Source organism: Trachinotus anak, unplaced genomic scaffold (genome assembly GCF_046630095.1).
Source record: "Trachinotus anak isolate AG129_WGS33_773 ecotype Australia unplaced genomic scaffold, CSIRO_AGI_Tana_v1 ptg000003l, whole genome shotgun sequence".
Lineage (NCBI taxonomy): Eukaryota > Metazoa > Chordata > Actinopteri > Carangiformes > Carangidae > Trachinotus > Trachinotus anak.
The window spans coordinates 1,700,724-1,717,788 of NW_027273854.1; the positions used below are offsets into that span (position 1 = coordinate 1,700,724).

The following is a 17,065-nucleotide window of genomic DNA, read 5'->3' on the forward strand; positions in this document are numbered from 1 at the left end:
CACCTAGGTACCTAGGCAGGTAATCGTCTTCTCCCCTTCTTTTTTTCAGAGCTGATATATATACATAGCTTCAACTTGGAGGATAAACCAATCGATCATTCCAAGTGTCTTGAGTAATAAGTGAAAGTGATAAATCACAGCTTTGCACTCAGGTTTATGAAATATTGTCCATCCTGCAGGTGTGGATGCATTATCTAGCAGTCAGTGTGTTCCTGGGCTGAGGTGCTGGTGTCAGAGCACGTAGGCAGCACTGTGCTGCGACTAATAGGAGGATCCACCTACGGTGGAAGTGCCTACTCCATCAAGGGCTTTGTGCTGCAGTGCAATTAGTACACACAATATTAACATAAGGATCAGACGTGGTGTTTCCACCAGGGCGCAACTTAAAAGTTCAAGGTAGTTCACAGCAGCATAGTTGTGTCAATCTTCTTTTGCTGGAGTAATTACCTCAGGTTCATTCAGCTTGAATCAGTATAAGATGAAGTCAATAGCCTCAGTGGCATAATGACAGAGTACACACTTTCTTGCTCACATTAACAGCTTTTTCTTGATAGATAAAAGTCCCAAATAATGGCTCCTGTGATGGAGTGAAACCAGGATAACAAATTGGCCCTTTGTGATAACAACCCCCCTGTGAGCTTCCCAGGCGTGAGAGATAGACAGACGGCTTTGAGGAGAGTCAGGTCTGCAACAGCTTTGCGCCAGGGGAAAAGCTCCATGCCCTACAGAAGGATGGATAGTGTAGAGTTGTAATGGTTCCTCTGCTTTTGACAAAGTAACCCAACCTGCAACCTTCATCCTCATTGGCTGAGTAAAGGGCACTGGTGGAGGAGCCGGTCTGAGATAAGTGAGGTCTGTCGCTCTGGCTGGTATGTTATAAATTGCAGCTACCTCAGTCATGGGCGTGAGACAAGCGAGCTGTCTCCTGTGACAACCTCCTTTTGACTTGACATGCAAAAAAACAAATTGATACAAGGCGGAGAAGGCAGGATTGAATAGAATGAGGGCTGAGCAGATGTGGGAGGTGATGTCCTCCTCCACAACTTTTATTTAACATTGCATAATACAAGATTTTAATATTGAAGTCAAATGCTGTGCACACTTCTTTAAAAAAATGTAGGGCTGCAGGGCTGCAGGACTGAAGAGTTGCCAACATCCATTAATTTAAACCCCCCAGATTCTCCCTATTTGTCCAAATTTAGAACAAGGTGTAATTCTACTCAATATGCATGAGATGTATGATAATTTTATACTTCCCCTAACTACTGTGAGCAAATTCTTACAGTAGAGGTTAGATAAAGGTTTAATTCAGTTTTAACCCTCTGCAGATAGGTTTGATTTTATTTGTTCAGGGTTTTCAGATATTTTCCACCAAAACCTCCAAGCAGCCACCCATAGTGTTTTTCAAGAAACAGTGTCCTGGTCATTTGCATGGACAATTTATTAGAGTAAGAAGTTCCAATCAAAACTTGAAAATGTTATTATTTGTTTTAGGATGTCAAACTAAACACCATCGCCTTTGTTGTACTGGGGTGGTGGCATAATTCTCTGCAGCAGATATTACAGAACCTTGGAAAAGAAAACTCTGTGTAACTAGATTCTAGTTATTTGGGTGAACTAACCCTTTAATGCTCTTACACAACCATACTCCACCCACACAGGTGTTTCACTTTTTTTTGGGCTAATTAGACTCTTTCTTCTCACTGTGTGGGTGTGCAAGTGATTGACAACCCACTGAATCTTTTGTTTGTTTTTAGCTCCTGTTTCAGGACTTTGAGTCTAATGTGTAGGCCCCTTTTACAGTCTGTACTATGCATTCAGTAGTAATAAATAACAACAGCAGTGTATCTTATGGATGAGCTTGTAAGAGACTTATCCATTTCTGCAGATCAGCACCGTCGCTGGACATTTTCTCTGTTGCTAAGTGCTGAAAATGGGGAAGAGTCTTTTTCTGTGGTTCTATGTAATGCAAAAGAGATTACACAACCTCGACTGTGTGTTTTATGTGGGTGTTGCCATGGACAAGCACAGTACTTTGTTGATCAAAGTCACTCTGAAATAGCGAAGATATTTGACAGAGGAGTTGGGCTGAGGAGATAGATGTTTCCTTTTAACCCACACTCCTACCGAGTCTGTTCTCGTTCTGGAAAAGCCTTTGACTTTCTGTTCTTGTTTTGACCATATGCACAACACAGATCTATTGTTATTGTAAACCTAAAGCCAGGCATTAGCTTTTTGGCAAAGTCTCAGAGAAGGGTATTAATCACATGACCACAGTTCACTGAACTCTGCCTCGAAATATGAGACTCATTTCTCCTTCCTGGATAATCAACTTAGGGAAAAAGAAAAAATCTGATATTTCACCTTGGAGTGCTTCATAACTTGCTTGCAGGATTTTAGACTTGTCATACTCATGCCTGATTATACTAGGCTGAAAGAAAAACAAATGAAATAAAAGCAGGGATTCTGCAGCACAGCTTCTCTTAACACATGCACACCACTCTGTGCATGCCAACAAGTAAATGAATAAATCTACATGAAAGCTCATATTAATTAAAATGTAGTTTTCGTACTTTTCGAGCTGACAGCAGATGGAAAATTTTGGCCTCAACACTTCAGTTTGGCAAGTTCTGCTTAACAAATGGGGCGGAGATAGGTTTATCAGCCCATTGACTTTCAGGCTCATCAATCGGTGACCCAGTGAAATAACTTAAGAGGAGACATGAGAAGAGTTGGGAGACAGTTCTGTGCCTGTCTTTGTGAACCCTAATCCCCATATGTAGTATAGTGTAGTATAGTAGATCATACATCTCACTAAAACAAGACCTTACATTTTCCTAAATAAAACTTAGTTGAGAAGTCAGACGACGACAGCATCATTTTAAAATTTGGTATATATTGTAGTACACTTGTGTGGCACATCAACAGAGGAAACACAAGGAGATTCACTTCCTCACAGCTGGAAATGTCTTGAATATTGCGTGTTTGTTATGTCTGTCTTAGATTAATACACAATTTTATTTAAATAACCTACTTGTCAGTTGAGTTTCATCACAGTAACACTCTGTTGAACACAAAATAATGTTAAAAGGACAACTCAACCAACTTTGCCAAAAGCTAAGCTAACTAGATACCAGATCAAACATTAAACAGCTATTTGTTATTGGAGAATGTACTTTGTGAACCGAACTCTTGTTCATTATGACACTGTAGTAATTATTGTAGGATTGTTGCACTTGATTCCTCACACGAAGAGGCAATCCAGCCATATTTAGCTCGCTATAGGATATTTTTATGCTCTGACTGTGAGTCAGAGGTCTGCATTTGGATTTTGTTGTAGTGGCTAAAGCTGGAAGTGCCTGTCAGGTATTGTTATTGTAGCCTTGTTCCAAAGTCAATCACAGCTTGTTGGTAGGATTTTAAAATGGGGATGTCATCTTTTTTTTTGCCAGAGCAGTAAGAATAGTTGTGGAAAAAAATGTTGTCAAGGGCTTTATAGTCAACTCTTCATTTGACATATTAATATGATTGTTCACTACTCTTAGCAAACACTACCACAGCTTCAGTGCTGACTAAAAATGAGACGTTGGCGACTACTGGTGATTAGGTTTACATAGAAAATTATATGGTCATCTATCTTTCATCCATCTGTTCCATATACAACCTATCACCCTATGTGTGTTGGACATTCTATTGGCCTGAGTTGCCAACCTTTGGAGATGCAGTAAAGTAGATTTAATAAACAACCAATAAGTAAAAACTAAAGTAATTCACACTGTCATCTGCTCATTGGGAAGGTGATGAGAATGATAAAGTTTATTCAAAGGTACTTCTTCCACCAACCACTGATACTTAGACATCAGTGGTTGGAAGACAGACCTTTCACCTAAGTCTTGTCACATTTGTAGGTGGTCTAGACGGTGTCTGTCCTCCTCTGTGAAAAAAAACTAAACTAAAGGACCCATAGGTTGTTTGTGCAGCAGGTTACTATGATCCATAGTTATGTTTTGTTGTTGCAATATTTAGCAGCCACAGTAATGATGACAGGAGCAAAGGGAAAAGTGTGGAGACGCAGCACATAGAGAACAATGTTGGCATCAGGAGGAGGTTGGGGTGGATGGATGAATATGACACAGGAGAGCGCAGTGTGATTCCCATGTGAAAGTAGCAGTTTATGTTGTTTCTCTAATCCATGACCATTTGACAAAGTTAACCATGTTGTTACTGTTGTAACCATGACAACAAAGATTGTCTAAGGTTGAGAAATTACTTATTTTAACTGGCATCATGATCTTTTCATGAACCTTACCAAGCCGTAACCATTATTATAGTATCCATGGCGACGAAGGTATGTACACTGCTCTTGTTACAACCTGCATGTTTATTATTGTAACCATGACAACCAAGGTCTAGTACGCCTGCTGCCGTAGGGGGCGCTACTTCAGGAGACACTCTAATGTATCAGAGGGTTGGAACAAACGACCCATATGGTTGTTCAGGTTGGAGGACTTGTTATGTAGATATTTTAGACCTGCCTTAATTGATACCACTACAGTTGAAAATCAGAGAAGTGTTTCTGAAATGAGTCAGTTTTTTTTTTTTGCGGTCACACCTACACACCCACACACATACCAGCCACCGGCCAAACAAGTTGATACCAAATGTTGCCTTCCAATTTTAAAACTTTGGAAAACCCCAGTTACTTGCAGAGACTTGAGGAGGAAAAAAATGACTATGCATGAAGGCAGTGAGATGTTAGAGGTCAAAGTGGTTCCCTGATGGTTCCACGTCCACATGCTGAGCAAAGCCTCCTCTGTCACCTCCACTGCTCCTCTCCTCTCAAACAACGCTCTGCATTCAATCCTTTCAGGAGAAGCTGTGCCCTTCCTACCAACATACTGATGTTTAATTCATTCCCGGACACCCGTGGGACGCTCATAACAACAACAGAAAAAAAGACAAAAGAGAGAGACAGAGAGAGAAGGAAAAAGAAGAGCACAGAAATTAGAAAGCGCTAAATGTTTGCTTTGTATTTGCTATCGGCGGATGTGAAATGAATGACGCACCCAAACCAAGGAGACTTGACGTTTGAGAGGGAACATGAGGGGCAGGGGACTGTAAAGACAAATAAATCCTGTTTCCTTTTGTTTTGTTTGACTTCAGGAGTGAACAGGGGCAGTGAAGATGTGGCTGGACACCTTGGCGTGCTCCCTCTTAATCAGAGGTTGATTAAGCGCACTTTCAGAGGCATGGATTAGGGGGCTCCCCTCGGACTCCACTAAATTGGTTGGAAGGGAAGGAAGGCAGAGTGTTGAGCACTGCTGAGGGAACTTTTGATGTGTCAGTCAGAGCGTCTGGCATGGTTTGCTTTTATTGACCTTCCCATCCTTGATTTGTGACAGATCCCCTGGTGGTGGGGTAGGTGGGGAAGGTGCTTGAGAGGTGGGGGAGGTTAGAGGAGATTCAGCTTTTGAAGAATTTCCAAATTCTGCTGATCCAGTAGAGCTGCCACAAGCATTCCTGCAATTTATAACAATGAAGGGCAAGGAGCTCCGAAGCATTTGCAGCCTAGACGTTTTTTTTTTTTTTGAAGATTATATTTCTGTCATTTTTGCTTTATTTAACAACAATGAGAAAAGACATGTGGCAAGAGTCCTGGTATAGATTCAAATCCAGGATGTTGCAGCTACATGGTGTGCATCTTAGAGAACTGATCTCCAGGGAAGTCCTGGCCTAGTCATTTTTTATTATCTGGTACGTTCCCTCCGTCTTTCATTTAAATCTAAACAAGGGGTTTTACTCGTATCATCTTCTATCCACCATTAATGGAGTTACCAATGTACGCCGGCTCAGCTCTAAATATATCTGTCCCCCCTGTATGGACAGTGTGTGTCATTTATGGATTTATGGTTAATAATAGTCTAATGCTTTTTCCGCTGTCAGACTAGTTTGTAACCCCTTCATAGAAGGAATGGTATTATTCATGTTGCGGCGGTGGCACTGCTATTAATGTAATGAGTCAGGCCGTTAATGTGATCCCACTTCAGACACAAAGGGGATCTCTCAACCTGAGCTCCTGCTGCAGACAGGAGACCTCTGTGCCCTACATAACAACGATGGGACGTGTCATCACTGATTTATTTTGCCCTTGAACCTCCTAGTGATAGGACCTTGTGGTATAGCCTTTAAAAGAAGCACCCAGAGATGAAATGAATGCTCTGTTCCAAACTATTGAAAGACGTGCACTACAGCTGAAGGCTTTTAGAGAGAGTGCTGTAATCTAAAATGTGCTATTTCTCACACATAGCACAGCTCTGGGATAGGCTGATCAGATAGCCTGAGATGAATCTGACTTGACCTGTGAGCACCAGTCCCTGCCTCCTGCATTGCCGGCCATGAGAGGAATTTGCAATGGATTCCACATAGATAGAAATCAATTCAAATTCAGCCAAGGCGCCTTGATAAGGCACTGCTACCCCTACATGTAGGCTCACAAATTTCATAATGACTAGATAAGGATTAATGTAATTTCAAGCTGTCAGCACCTGCCAGATGGCATGTCATGAATGAGCTTATCATTGTCCATGATTTTATTTACATCCAAGAACATAAAGAGCCCGCTTCATTCGCGTGCGGTCCATAAACATGACTCCATGGTAACCGTCCAGGGAGGTGCTTCCTCAGAAGTGTTTTTAACAGCCTTATTAACTCAGTCCACTTGCTCATGTAATTAATATCTGCTTTACAAAGCAGCTACTATCCACTATGTAACCTGTGAAGACACACAATAATTATATGACCATTTGAGTGACAGAGATCAAGAGATCAGGAAAGCAAATAGAGAGGGCCCGTCTGCGGCCTCATCAGGAGGGGCAGAGTGTTGGTCTAGGTTAATGGGCATCCTCCAGGGAGGGATCCGCTGGAGTTAAAGAAAGTAAGGAGGGAAGCTTTAGAGTTCAGTATAATAATGTCAAATACCTTAAAAACCTCACTTTATAATTTCATTGTCACGGGACATAAGTTCTTGGTCCAAAGCTTTATGAAGTTCCCTACGCAGGCATTAAAAATCACTAAGATCCTGTGAAAGAACACTTAATTTGAGCTGGACACTCTGTAGTACCATCCAGAAATAGCCAGCCATCTGTTTCCTTGTTTTTGCACCAGCCAAACAATGAGCTAGAAACATTCTCAAACTGCCTAACTGAGTCTTGATTGAGGAACAAAGGAGGATGAACAAAAGCTCTGCAAACACTACTGTAACTGAAGATATTACAGGACCAGAGTCCAACCAGGTGTCTAGATCCTGAAAGTCAGTGCAAGCAGGAAATCCAAGTTTATAAGGGGAATGCCACTTGTAGTAGAGTGGCCCTGTGATCGATTGGGATGTGAAGTGGCTTAGCCGTACCTCTGTGTGTCAATAGCTTCACCCTCTCCCTCAACCCTGTGCTAAAACAGAGCTTCAAAATCTCAGCCTGTGTACACCTGTGTACCTGCCCGTATGATTATATTTTCATCTGTAGCTGGTTCTCGTGATCACACAAGCACAAATGTCCAAACTCCTTCAGCAGGACACAAGACAAAGAATTAAAGGTTGAATTGACAACAAATTAGAATGCGCTCCACATCGTCATAGATTAAGACAAGGATTTAATTGGCTCCATATCAGGGTTAGATAGCAGCATTGTTGACTTTTGATTAGAAAAAATAAAAGAACAAGGTGACTTGATATTGTGGTGATAAGCAAAAATCCCAACTCAATCACATCAATACGTTTCCCGGGTGCACACAGGTGGCTCACCTTGTAACCAATGACAGTGGCTCCCTACCAGATAGACATCAGAGGTTTGCTAGCGAGCGTGCATTGTCATACATTTATTGCTGTGTGTGCAGTGTCTGTTTTTCCTTAAAATCGTTGCAGTTGCATACTGTTGACTTAGAGGCCAGGCTGCGCAAAGGCATACATTTCTGAAGCTTTGATGTTGGCTAATTCACAGCATGTCACACAGCAGCCCTTCAAAATAAAGGTCACCTCTGAGCAGCACTTTATGGCTTTATATCTGTTTTATAGGCAACTGTGCAGATTCACTACTTCACATTATCGTAATCTGAATGACCTTTGTTCTTTAGAAGACTTTGTTGCAATGGTAAGCAAACTGTGTATCCCAAGTGTACAGCCTGCATGAGGTTAATCATTGAATTTTTTTTTTTTTTTTTAAATAGCCACATTATACGAAGGAGCAGATCTATTCAAACTCATCTCCAGCTAAGTAGATAGCCGTCCATCTGCAAACCTGAAGCTCACTGCATCATCACAGCAAAAGGATGAAGTCTGGAACATGTTTAAAGCTCAAAATTGATCGACCCCATGTATGAAAAACTTACTTTGGTTCCTGTACCAATAAAACATTGATGATCTACATATGCAGTAAACACTGAAACAGTATCCTGATTTCTTCAAAAGCCTAGATTATGCTCATTGAGTTTGGTTTTCAGTTGGTTATTTCTACAATTTGTGTGTGGCAACTGCGATATTGATGCTTTCTAAAAATCTAGGCAACAAAAACCCCTTTGTAATTTTTTAAAGGAAAAAGATCATTGTCTTGGTTAAATATTTAGAAAAAGACAAATGGCCTGTTTTTATCAATATCAGACAAGACAGGAACGGAAATTTGTGCAAATTTTCTGCAGATCCTGTAGCACTAGGGAGACTGGACCGACTTGAAATATTGAAAGTCTAGAAGAGGAAAAATGCTGAGAAAAAAAGTAACATCCTATTCTACTAATTAGCTCTTGAGTCCAGTGGAAATATAGTAACTGTCAAACCAACTGTTCAATCAACAGTTCAAGCTTGATTTATGCATGATTTATCTTTTCTTTTTTTTCAGATTATATTGGCCAGAATACATAATAAGACCACTTCCTTTTTTCAAAGACTATGCAGTTACATAAAGATGTTCAATTCAAACTATTTCTCATCGTCAAAAAGTTTTTATCCAGACAGAAGAGGCAGAGGAGGAAGTTGAGTTGTGTTATTTTAGGTCAATACAGAAATAATCAATTACAAAAATCTAATACAAAAGAAATCTATACATATTAATTTATGTTGCACACAGGGAAAACAATGCAAGAAGCACCATGGTGCAGGACCTTACATACACTTTAACACATGATCTCATACAGAATAAAATAAAATTAAAGTTATTCTTTTATACAGTATTTAAAGCTTGTACCAGTTAGAGCTGTTGGATGGTGCCACATTTAAATTTTTTGTCAGAGTTTAATGTTTTTGTTTGATTCCTAATTGACATCCCCGTGGGTTTAATGCCTGCCACCTTTTGCAGCTACAGTACATGTTGATTACAGGTTGAGTCCTCTGAGGCGAGAGTGTGTTGACATTACGTCTCTGTCTCTGAGCTTGTTATCTTTGTGCCCCGCAGTTTGCTTCACTCATTTCAAAATGCTGCTCTATGTGTCTTTAGTTGCGAGCGTATTAGTCTCTATGGAAACTCATTTTTTACCAATACTTCATTGGTGCCAAATGACCCTGCGCTGTTACTTAGCTTCTCGCTGCTTTGTGTGGAAGTGTTTTCTTTTAGAGATTAAACATTTGAAGGCAAATTGAGGTCTTGCTGGTTTTATCGCCGGGATATTGAATAAGCATACGTGGAAAATACCAAAGCATAGTACTGTAACACATCATTTCAAAACAGATTATGATATATTTTTGTGCTTCTTAGGGGTCAGGGGATAACAGCATGTGTAATGCCGGGGGTAGTGCACAATTTTTATCAGGTAGAAACAGGGTGTGGAAAGTAGTAACCAAACATGTCTGACTGCTGTTTGATCCTTTATGTGATATTTTAGCAGAAGAACATTCTGACCCCTGTAACACAACATGACTGACAGCAGAACATTTCTTTAAATTGGTGATCAGACATGACCGCAATTACTTTTTATGTAACTGAGTTTTGCTTCCTGTGTTTCTACCAGCTTTTCTTATTGAACGGTACCTGTTTTGGGATTCCCTCTGGAATATTTACTCTCTCTCTCTCTCTCTTTTTCTTTCTCCCTCTCTCTCCAAAAATGTCCACAGATAATTGCTAGAAGGAAGCGCCCAGGAAGGTCAGCCAAGATCCCCACCGTAGGTGCCAAAGTGAAATCTACAGGACTACAATTACTTGGACAGACTGAGGCGGCAGAGCAAAGTGAATGACAGGTAGGAAATAATTCATATGAATCACCTGCTGTATTATGAATAACCACCTGCTGAGAGGACATCGCACGGTCAGTTATCCTCGGAATTGCTTCTGAATAGCCCTTTTTGTCATTTGTTGGTAATTGCCTTAATTCTCTTGATAATATAATGAAATTAACCTCTGAGAACATTTCTTCCTAATGGCATTTATGAGACAAGGTTGAAGTTGACATGCCAGCAGTCACACAATTATATTTAGATTATTCTACCCTGCTGCTGTTTGGCTTCCTTTTTTGAAGTCGACACTTTAGAGGAGTCCTTTTCACTCCTGCTCATAATTCATAATCTTCATTTTGCCCAAACATAAAGTGTTGAATCCCACACAAAGGGCGTTCTTAAAGAAATGCAGGATCACTCGCGTCTATTTTCTATTTGGGCTACATCTGACCTTGTAGTGAAAAGACATAAAAAGCTGTCAGTCAAACCATCACGCTGTCTTTGTTTCCTTGTGGTTGTCATTCTCCAGAGGAGTCAAGCAGCCGCTGTCTTAAATCTAGTGATTCTATGCTCCTGGCAAAAATGCTTCTCTGTCCTCTACCAAACTCAGCAATCGCCTCAGGGTAAGGTGGAAGAAGGTGAAGAAAAAGCTTTAGAATAGCATTTGGATGGTTATAGGATGTAATTGAGGGCAGTAGATGGTTATATAGTTGAGTTTTGTTACTTAACAAGAGACGTTAACTAATTCTGTCAAATTCTAGGAACAAAGAATAACAGTCGTTACCAGCAGTTTTGTGGATAATATAAAGTATAATCATACACCTCAAGCATTCATAGTTTTTCATCTCTGGACATATTTGCCTCAGAATGGGCTGTTTCCTAAGTCATTTGTTGACTGACAACGGAGTGTGTGTTGCCGAGACTTCCTCTGAACCACCCCCCACCCCCCACTCAACACATATCCTTAGCATCATTAGCAATTTAAGCTGTCTGTTTACAACATTCAGTTTCTGGGAAAAAAGTGAGGGCTAGTTAGCCAACTTGCTAACATTTGCACTGGTTATCCTCATTATGTTGACTAATGATGACAGAGGAGGGTCACACTTAACGACAAGACACTTTATTAACTGAAGACAAAATGTTTTCAGGCCTCCGGTCCGCTCACACAGACGATCCATTTTAAAGTAATTGGTATTGCACTTAGCAAAGCTAAATAACAATCAGTGAACCTCCAGAACTGAAACAAGGGAGAAGGTGGACACTAGTGCAGCACCATCCATTATCTGTTCCTATTATTCCATCAGATTTCTCCTCATGTCAAATGTTAATACATTTTCTAATAAATACACAGGCAGATATAGCTGTACATCTAAGTGCCTACATCAGAACATAAAGTAAGATATATTGTATGTATATGTTCATAGATTCCTTGTTTTACTGCATCAATAAATGATAGCTATAATTTAAAAGAATAGTATAATATTATTACATTTATTATAATCAAAGTGATTAAATTATACAATCACCATTGAGGGCAGAATTTGGGATCTGAATCTAAAAACTTCAACCTTCAAAACAAAGGGTCGGGTCCTGCTGTCATACACAACTGATTAGTTAATGCACAGTTATTTTGAATTTTGTCTTCTGCAGTAAAAATGTGTGTTTGTGAACAAAGCAGTAAACATGATTCACACAAAATGTTTTCATCAAAATCCTCAATCATGTTAATATCCCTGTATTTTTGGCTAAACTGACACTGATACAGCTCCTAGTTTGACCATGATGCCGTGTGTTATCCATCGAAACTGAAGCACCCATCATCTTTAACACATCATGCTGGTTTGTGTTTCATTATGCTGGCATCTCATGCACCTGTATGTGTTGGCTGAGATGTATCCGCATGTTGTTCACCGCCATGTTTAGGGGAATTTCAGAATTTTTCATTTTGTCTGTCTAACCACCAGCTGGCCATCTGACTCAAACCCTCAGCAGAACATCAAACATCGCAGCATCTCACTGCTTGGCTCAGTTTCACATAAACAGATCAAGGGTACCACAATGTTTTCATTCCAGTTGATATGGAAATGTCACATCATTTCAAAGAGAACTTGTGTTTTATTTATGTACTTCTGACTGCCTAATACAGACCTGGAAGAGCTCTAACCAAGCTGCTATGAAGCAAAAAAGCAAAACAAGCTGTACTGTAGAAGTACAGTGCACTGAAAATGCTCTTGTTTTGCTGCAGAGGATGGGGAATTTTGCAACTGAAAATACACATTTGTGAATAATTCTGAGGAGAAATATTACTTTTTGGCAATTTCTGTGTAACAATTCAGAGGCAGACTCTTCTTCCCCAGCTGTGACATAGGTATTGTTAGACTTTGTTGATGTCTTGCAGTTTGAAGTGATGAAATTGGTAAAGATCAAGTTGTTCACTACCTTCTATTTTTTAAGATAAAGAAAAGTGATTTTATCTGCACCTATTTAGAAGCAGAACATGTCTGATATATTTTGGCCTTTCTCTCTTGTAATAAGAGGTGTTCACAGCTTTCATAATGAATTTGTTATTTTCGCAGATGTTATTAGGGCTCTCTAAAAAAATGAAAAAAGATTATTTGGTGCCCCAACTCCAAAAGTGCAGAAGAACTAATGTATCTGGCTGGAAGATGTCTGGATGGGATACTGTAATCTGTAACACTGACGATTTCAATGTTCCAGAAGTCCTGACAGCTTGTTTCATGGCTCACTTTCTAAATACAGGTTGTGTGTGTTTTTTTATACTTTAACAGTATTAATATAGAACCTAAACATGGAAATCTCAATATGGGACCTTTAATAACCAGTAACGTTTGTGTTTAAGTGCTTTCTGCTGAGGCGGTATTTATTTTCTGTGGATTAGATTGGAGCTTCTGTTTGTGATGGTCGACTCTTCATCTGCTCTGTCACGTTAGTTAACACTGCTCATATTAACAACCACTATTTTTCTGTTTATCCAGAAGCTCACAATAAAAATGCTAGAATGCATCACTTCCTTTACGACAGAGGAAATGACCTCATAGACACCATGTGATTAAAACAGAAAATAGAGAATAATTAGTTGTTTGGTGGCAGTCGTGCTTTGCAGATTTGACAACATTCTGTAAACCTTTAACACCTTGTGAGGTCATATTTGACCTCATCTGCATGTTGTACTCAGCCTGTTACAGCACCATGACTGGAATGTGAGCATGACTGGCACCTTCCTCTACTTAATGTTTCCAATGGCATGTCTGATGCCACACCCTACATATCTCCATTCTCAATTATACACGGCTGGAATGGGAAATTAACACAGGACACATCATAAAGAGCTTGATAACTTAGCTAATACAATTACATTAGAGTGATTAAAAGAGGTTAAATAGGTGATCTATTACATTGATCTTAAATGCATTCAGACTTAATTTAATTTAACATTGCTATAATGCTGTAGTTAAAATATGTCCTATTAGTGTTTGGAGCCTGCATGTATAACAATTAATTATTGAATAATTGTTCATGCATTTCAACACTGGCAGGCTCTGAAGGGTGATTTATTTTCTTCAGTGGCTGTGCAGAGATAGGGCTTAATTACAGTGGATAGCCTTATCTCCCCTCTCTAATCCGCTCTTTGGAGTCTCCCGCGTTCACGCCATCTAGCCGTCGATATCATCAGACTGTTGGCAGAGCCAGACAGAGAAAGTGATCCCCAATTTCTCTGTCACATTAAGGCTCATTCATGAAGTCTCCACTGTGGACCTCACTCAAGAACTCCAAAGTGGGAGGAAAGAAGAGTCACTAAGTGCTGGAAACCTTCCCCCGCCCCCTTCACCAATCTGAGGTCAGCACCGGCTGGCACATTACCCACTTGCTGTCTTTGTCAGCTGGACGGACCGAAGAATGTGTGGTCACATCTGATCAGATAATGGGCTCAGTTTCTTGCCAGGAGCAATTTGTTGTGGATATTCGTGGGCTTATGTAGGCAATTTGATTGTTTGTCGCCTCACTGTGAGTACAACTCAGTATGTCTGTGCTCACAGTGAGTACTTATGATATTTTAGCCCCAAGTCCATGCAGACAAATATCTTTCTGTCTTTCAGTTGACCACATGGTTGATGATTTGAAATCAACTGCACGAGGTCCTGATTAGGGAACCGCTTAATTGTTGTAGCTTGATGGAAGATTTCCACCACATTCAGCATTAATAGTTGCATATCTTAAATAAACCTTTGTTGAATGATATATTGGCAGCTTAAATAGACTGCATTTAGAAGTTCCAAAGACTGGGATCATCAGATGTTTCATGCATAATGTGCCTGAGCCAGAGTGATGTGCTATTCAAGATAAACCACTGCTATTAAAAAAAATGAGAAAACCTTACAGTCAGTCCAGAAATACCATAAACATAGGCTTGAAGTTTTAAGTAGGGTTAGTCTAAGGGTTTGGATGTAAATCCCGATGTGCACAATAGCCCAGTGTAGACAGAATTCCTAGGCATAGACATCTTAAATAATTACATGTAGATACAATCTGTAATGTTGGGTGTCCACAACTCATGTAGAGTTCATTGTATGAAATCTGTACATGGTGATTTCCTTCAGAAATCACAATAGAATTTGTTGTAATTATTGCAAGCAGTTTAATTGAGTTCCTAGTTTTGCCACTGGCTAGAGAAAGGGATCTAAAGTCCAGTTACAGAACATGCAAGAGAATAAAACTTGAATTGAAATGGTCTCTGTTGCATTTTAATGAGCTTCACTTGAACCTGCAGTGGGACAGCAACACTGGCAGGTATAATGAAGTGAGAAGCTAGAGAATAACCGAGTAAAGTTACAACAACAGGCCAGACTGACAGGAAGTTACATAAAGGTCCCAATGTTGTCACTCCCTTATCTTAACTATATTTAAAAAAAGAAAAAAAGGAAAGTCCTGCAAAACTAATACGAGAAAGGTGATGTGCATGGTTGATGAAGTGGAATCATACACTGACTGTCTTTCAGTCCCTCCCTACCTGTTTTCTGGAGAGATGAACACAGCGTAGGAGATGCTCTGTATGCTGATTTCTCAGGGAGATGACAGGGGAGGCTGGATGTTATGCTGTTCTTTCATTGGCTGAGTGGGTTGATGTTTGTCAGGATGGCAGGCATTACGGCGTGTGACTAGTTTGGGGATCCTAAACATCAGGAGTTGCTGCTGTAGTCGTGGGTTTTGGTGGCCAAAGAGAAAAATGTCAGACTGAATCCTCCAAAAAAATATTTCCTCCTCAACTGTCAGTCCAGGCTCAGTGACGACTCTACCTGAACCGAAGAGATCTAACACAAACGTTTTAATGAGGAGATAATATGTCACTACACCAAATAACGTTAATACTTTGTTGTTTTCCTTTTTGTCATGAGAGTGAATTTTTTTCTTTCCACCCTTGTAGTTGAAAAGTATCCACTCACGTATAAAAGTTTTATGATATCAGTTCTAATAAGTTAAGTTTTCTTTTTCCTTGCTATTCTTTGCATGCTTTCATGATGAAGTACTGTTCCCTTGGTTTTCATTTAGTTTTAGGAGATTAATCCATTTTAAGGAACATTAAGCTCATTTGCTTCCATTTATTTTCAGCTGATGACTTTTTTACTTTTTTCATTTTCCCTATATTTTTTAATCATCATTCTGCTATAAAGCTACCTGGAGACCTTTGTTTTTTATGATTACAGATAGAAACAATATACATCTTCTTGCTCATTTTCTTTTCACTAAAGTGAAGTCTCATCTTCTCACTCTGCATCTGCAACAAAATGCAGCATTTTATTTAACAAAATAAAAGCTTTGTAAGACCCATTTTCTGTCTCTATAAAACTGTATCTGGGGTGGATATATTATCCTCCAATGAATGAGAAAAGAAAATTACTTTATTGTTCTGAAATTCCAGTAAATAATTACATTTGATAATAGGAGCCTTTTCTTATAGTTGCTGTGGCTCTTCTTTGAGTGTGAATCAGTGCGACACATATGATAATCACAGTCCAATTACCATGAATTCATATTAACTGCATTACCAGTCGATGCTTTAAAAGACAAAAAGGAGGAAGAGGAATGTTAAATCTTACGTTAGCTGTGATTTGTTTGCAAAAATTGTATTGACAAGTACACAAGGGGTTTATCTTTAAAAGTTAGTGTTTATTTTTGCACTTGAAAATTAATGTTAGCTCAAATAAGCATCAGCCACAATAAAAATGGCAATTATCAGTTATCTTTATCTGCCCTTGAATCCATATTGGCGTGTCTCTATTTTTTTCCTCCCTCAAAGATGAATATTTAAAACTGTTTGCAAATTAAATCTTTAACAATCTCCCTGTAAATTAAATTTTTAAAACACACAGCACCCTGTTAACTTTTCATTAAATTGTTGGTTTTGAGCAGTAACTTTAATTCACACTTGTGTCCTTCTTCCTTCCTCGTATTATTGTAATTTTAGTCATTACTTTCTTTTTAAAGTTTTGGTGCTTTAAGTCATCCTCTTGCCTGGAATGCAATCAATATTCAAACGAGGTAGCTGATTTGTGCTAACTGAATACCATATGCCAGCACCTGATGTTATAGTGATGGTAATAGCACTGTCAAGTTTGACAATGTGGAGAAAGCAATACCGTCATTCCCCATATTCACTTTTGAAAATCTCATTTTGCTTTCATCTCTTCACTAACACAGAGCTGTCAACATATAATTCAATGAGTGTCACCGCTGTGCTTGAACATTTTTTTCACCTCTTTTGCCAACGGTGCTCGCATCATTCAGCTCGACTCTACTGCTGTTGTGTTTAAATCACGTTACGGCCACTTTGGTTGTGATTGTGGTTAATGGCGA

The 17,065-nt window shown here is 39.4% G+C and overlaps 1 protein-coding gene and 1 long non-coding RNA gene across 4 annotated transcripts in view; one reads left to right on the forward strand and one right to left on the reverse strand.

The window, feature by feature from the left end:
* LOC139610863 (uncharacterized) overlaps positions 1-17,065 on the reverse strand; it is a 368,988-nt gene that overhangs the window by 147,933 nt on the left and 203,990 nt on the right. The gene's annotated exons all lie outside the window — the stretch shown is intronic.
* Positions 1-17,065, forward strand: part of LOC139610748 (RNA binding protein fox-1 homolog 3-like) — a 471,093-nt gene that overhangs the window by 136,738 nt on the left and 317,290 nt on the right. For all 3 annotated transcript variants that reach the window (XM_071465101.1, XM_071465099.1, XM_071465103.1), the window contains exon 6: positions 10,094-10,216. The gene's annotated coding sequence lies outside the window, so the exon portion shown is untranslated. The remainder of the gene's footprint in view (positions 1-10,093; positions 10,217-17,065) is intronic.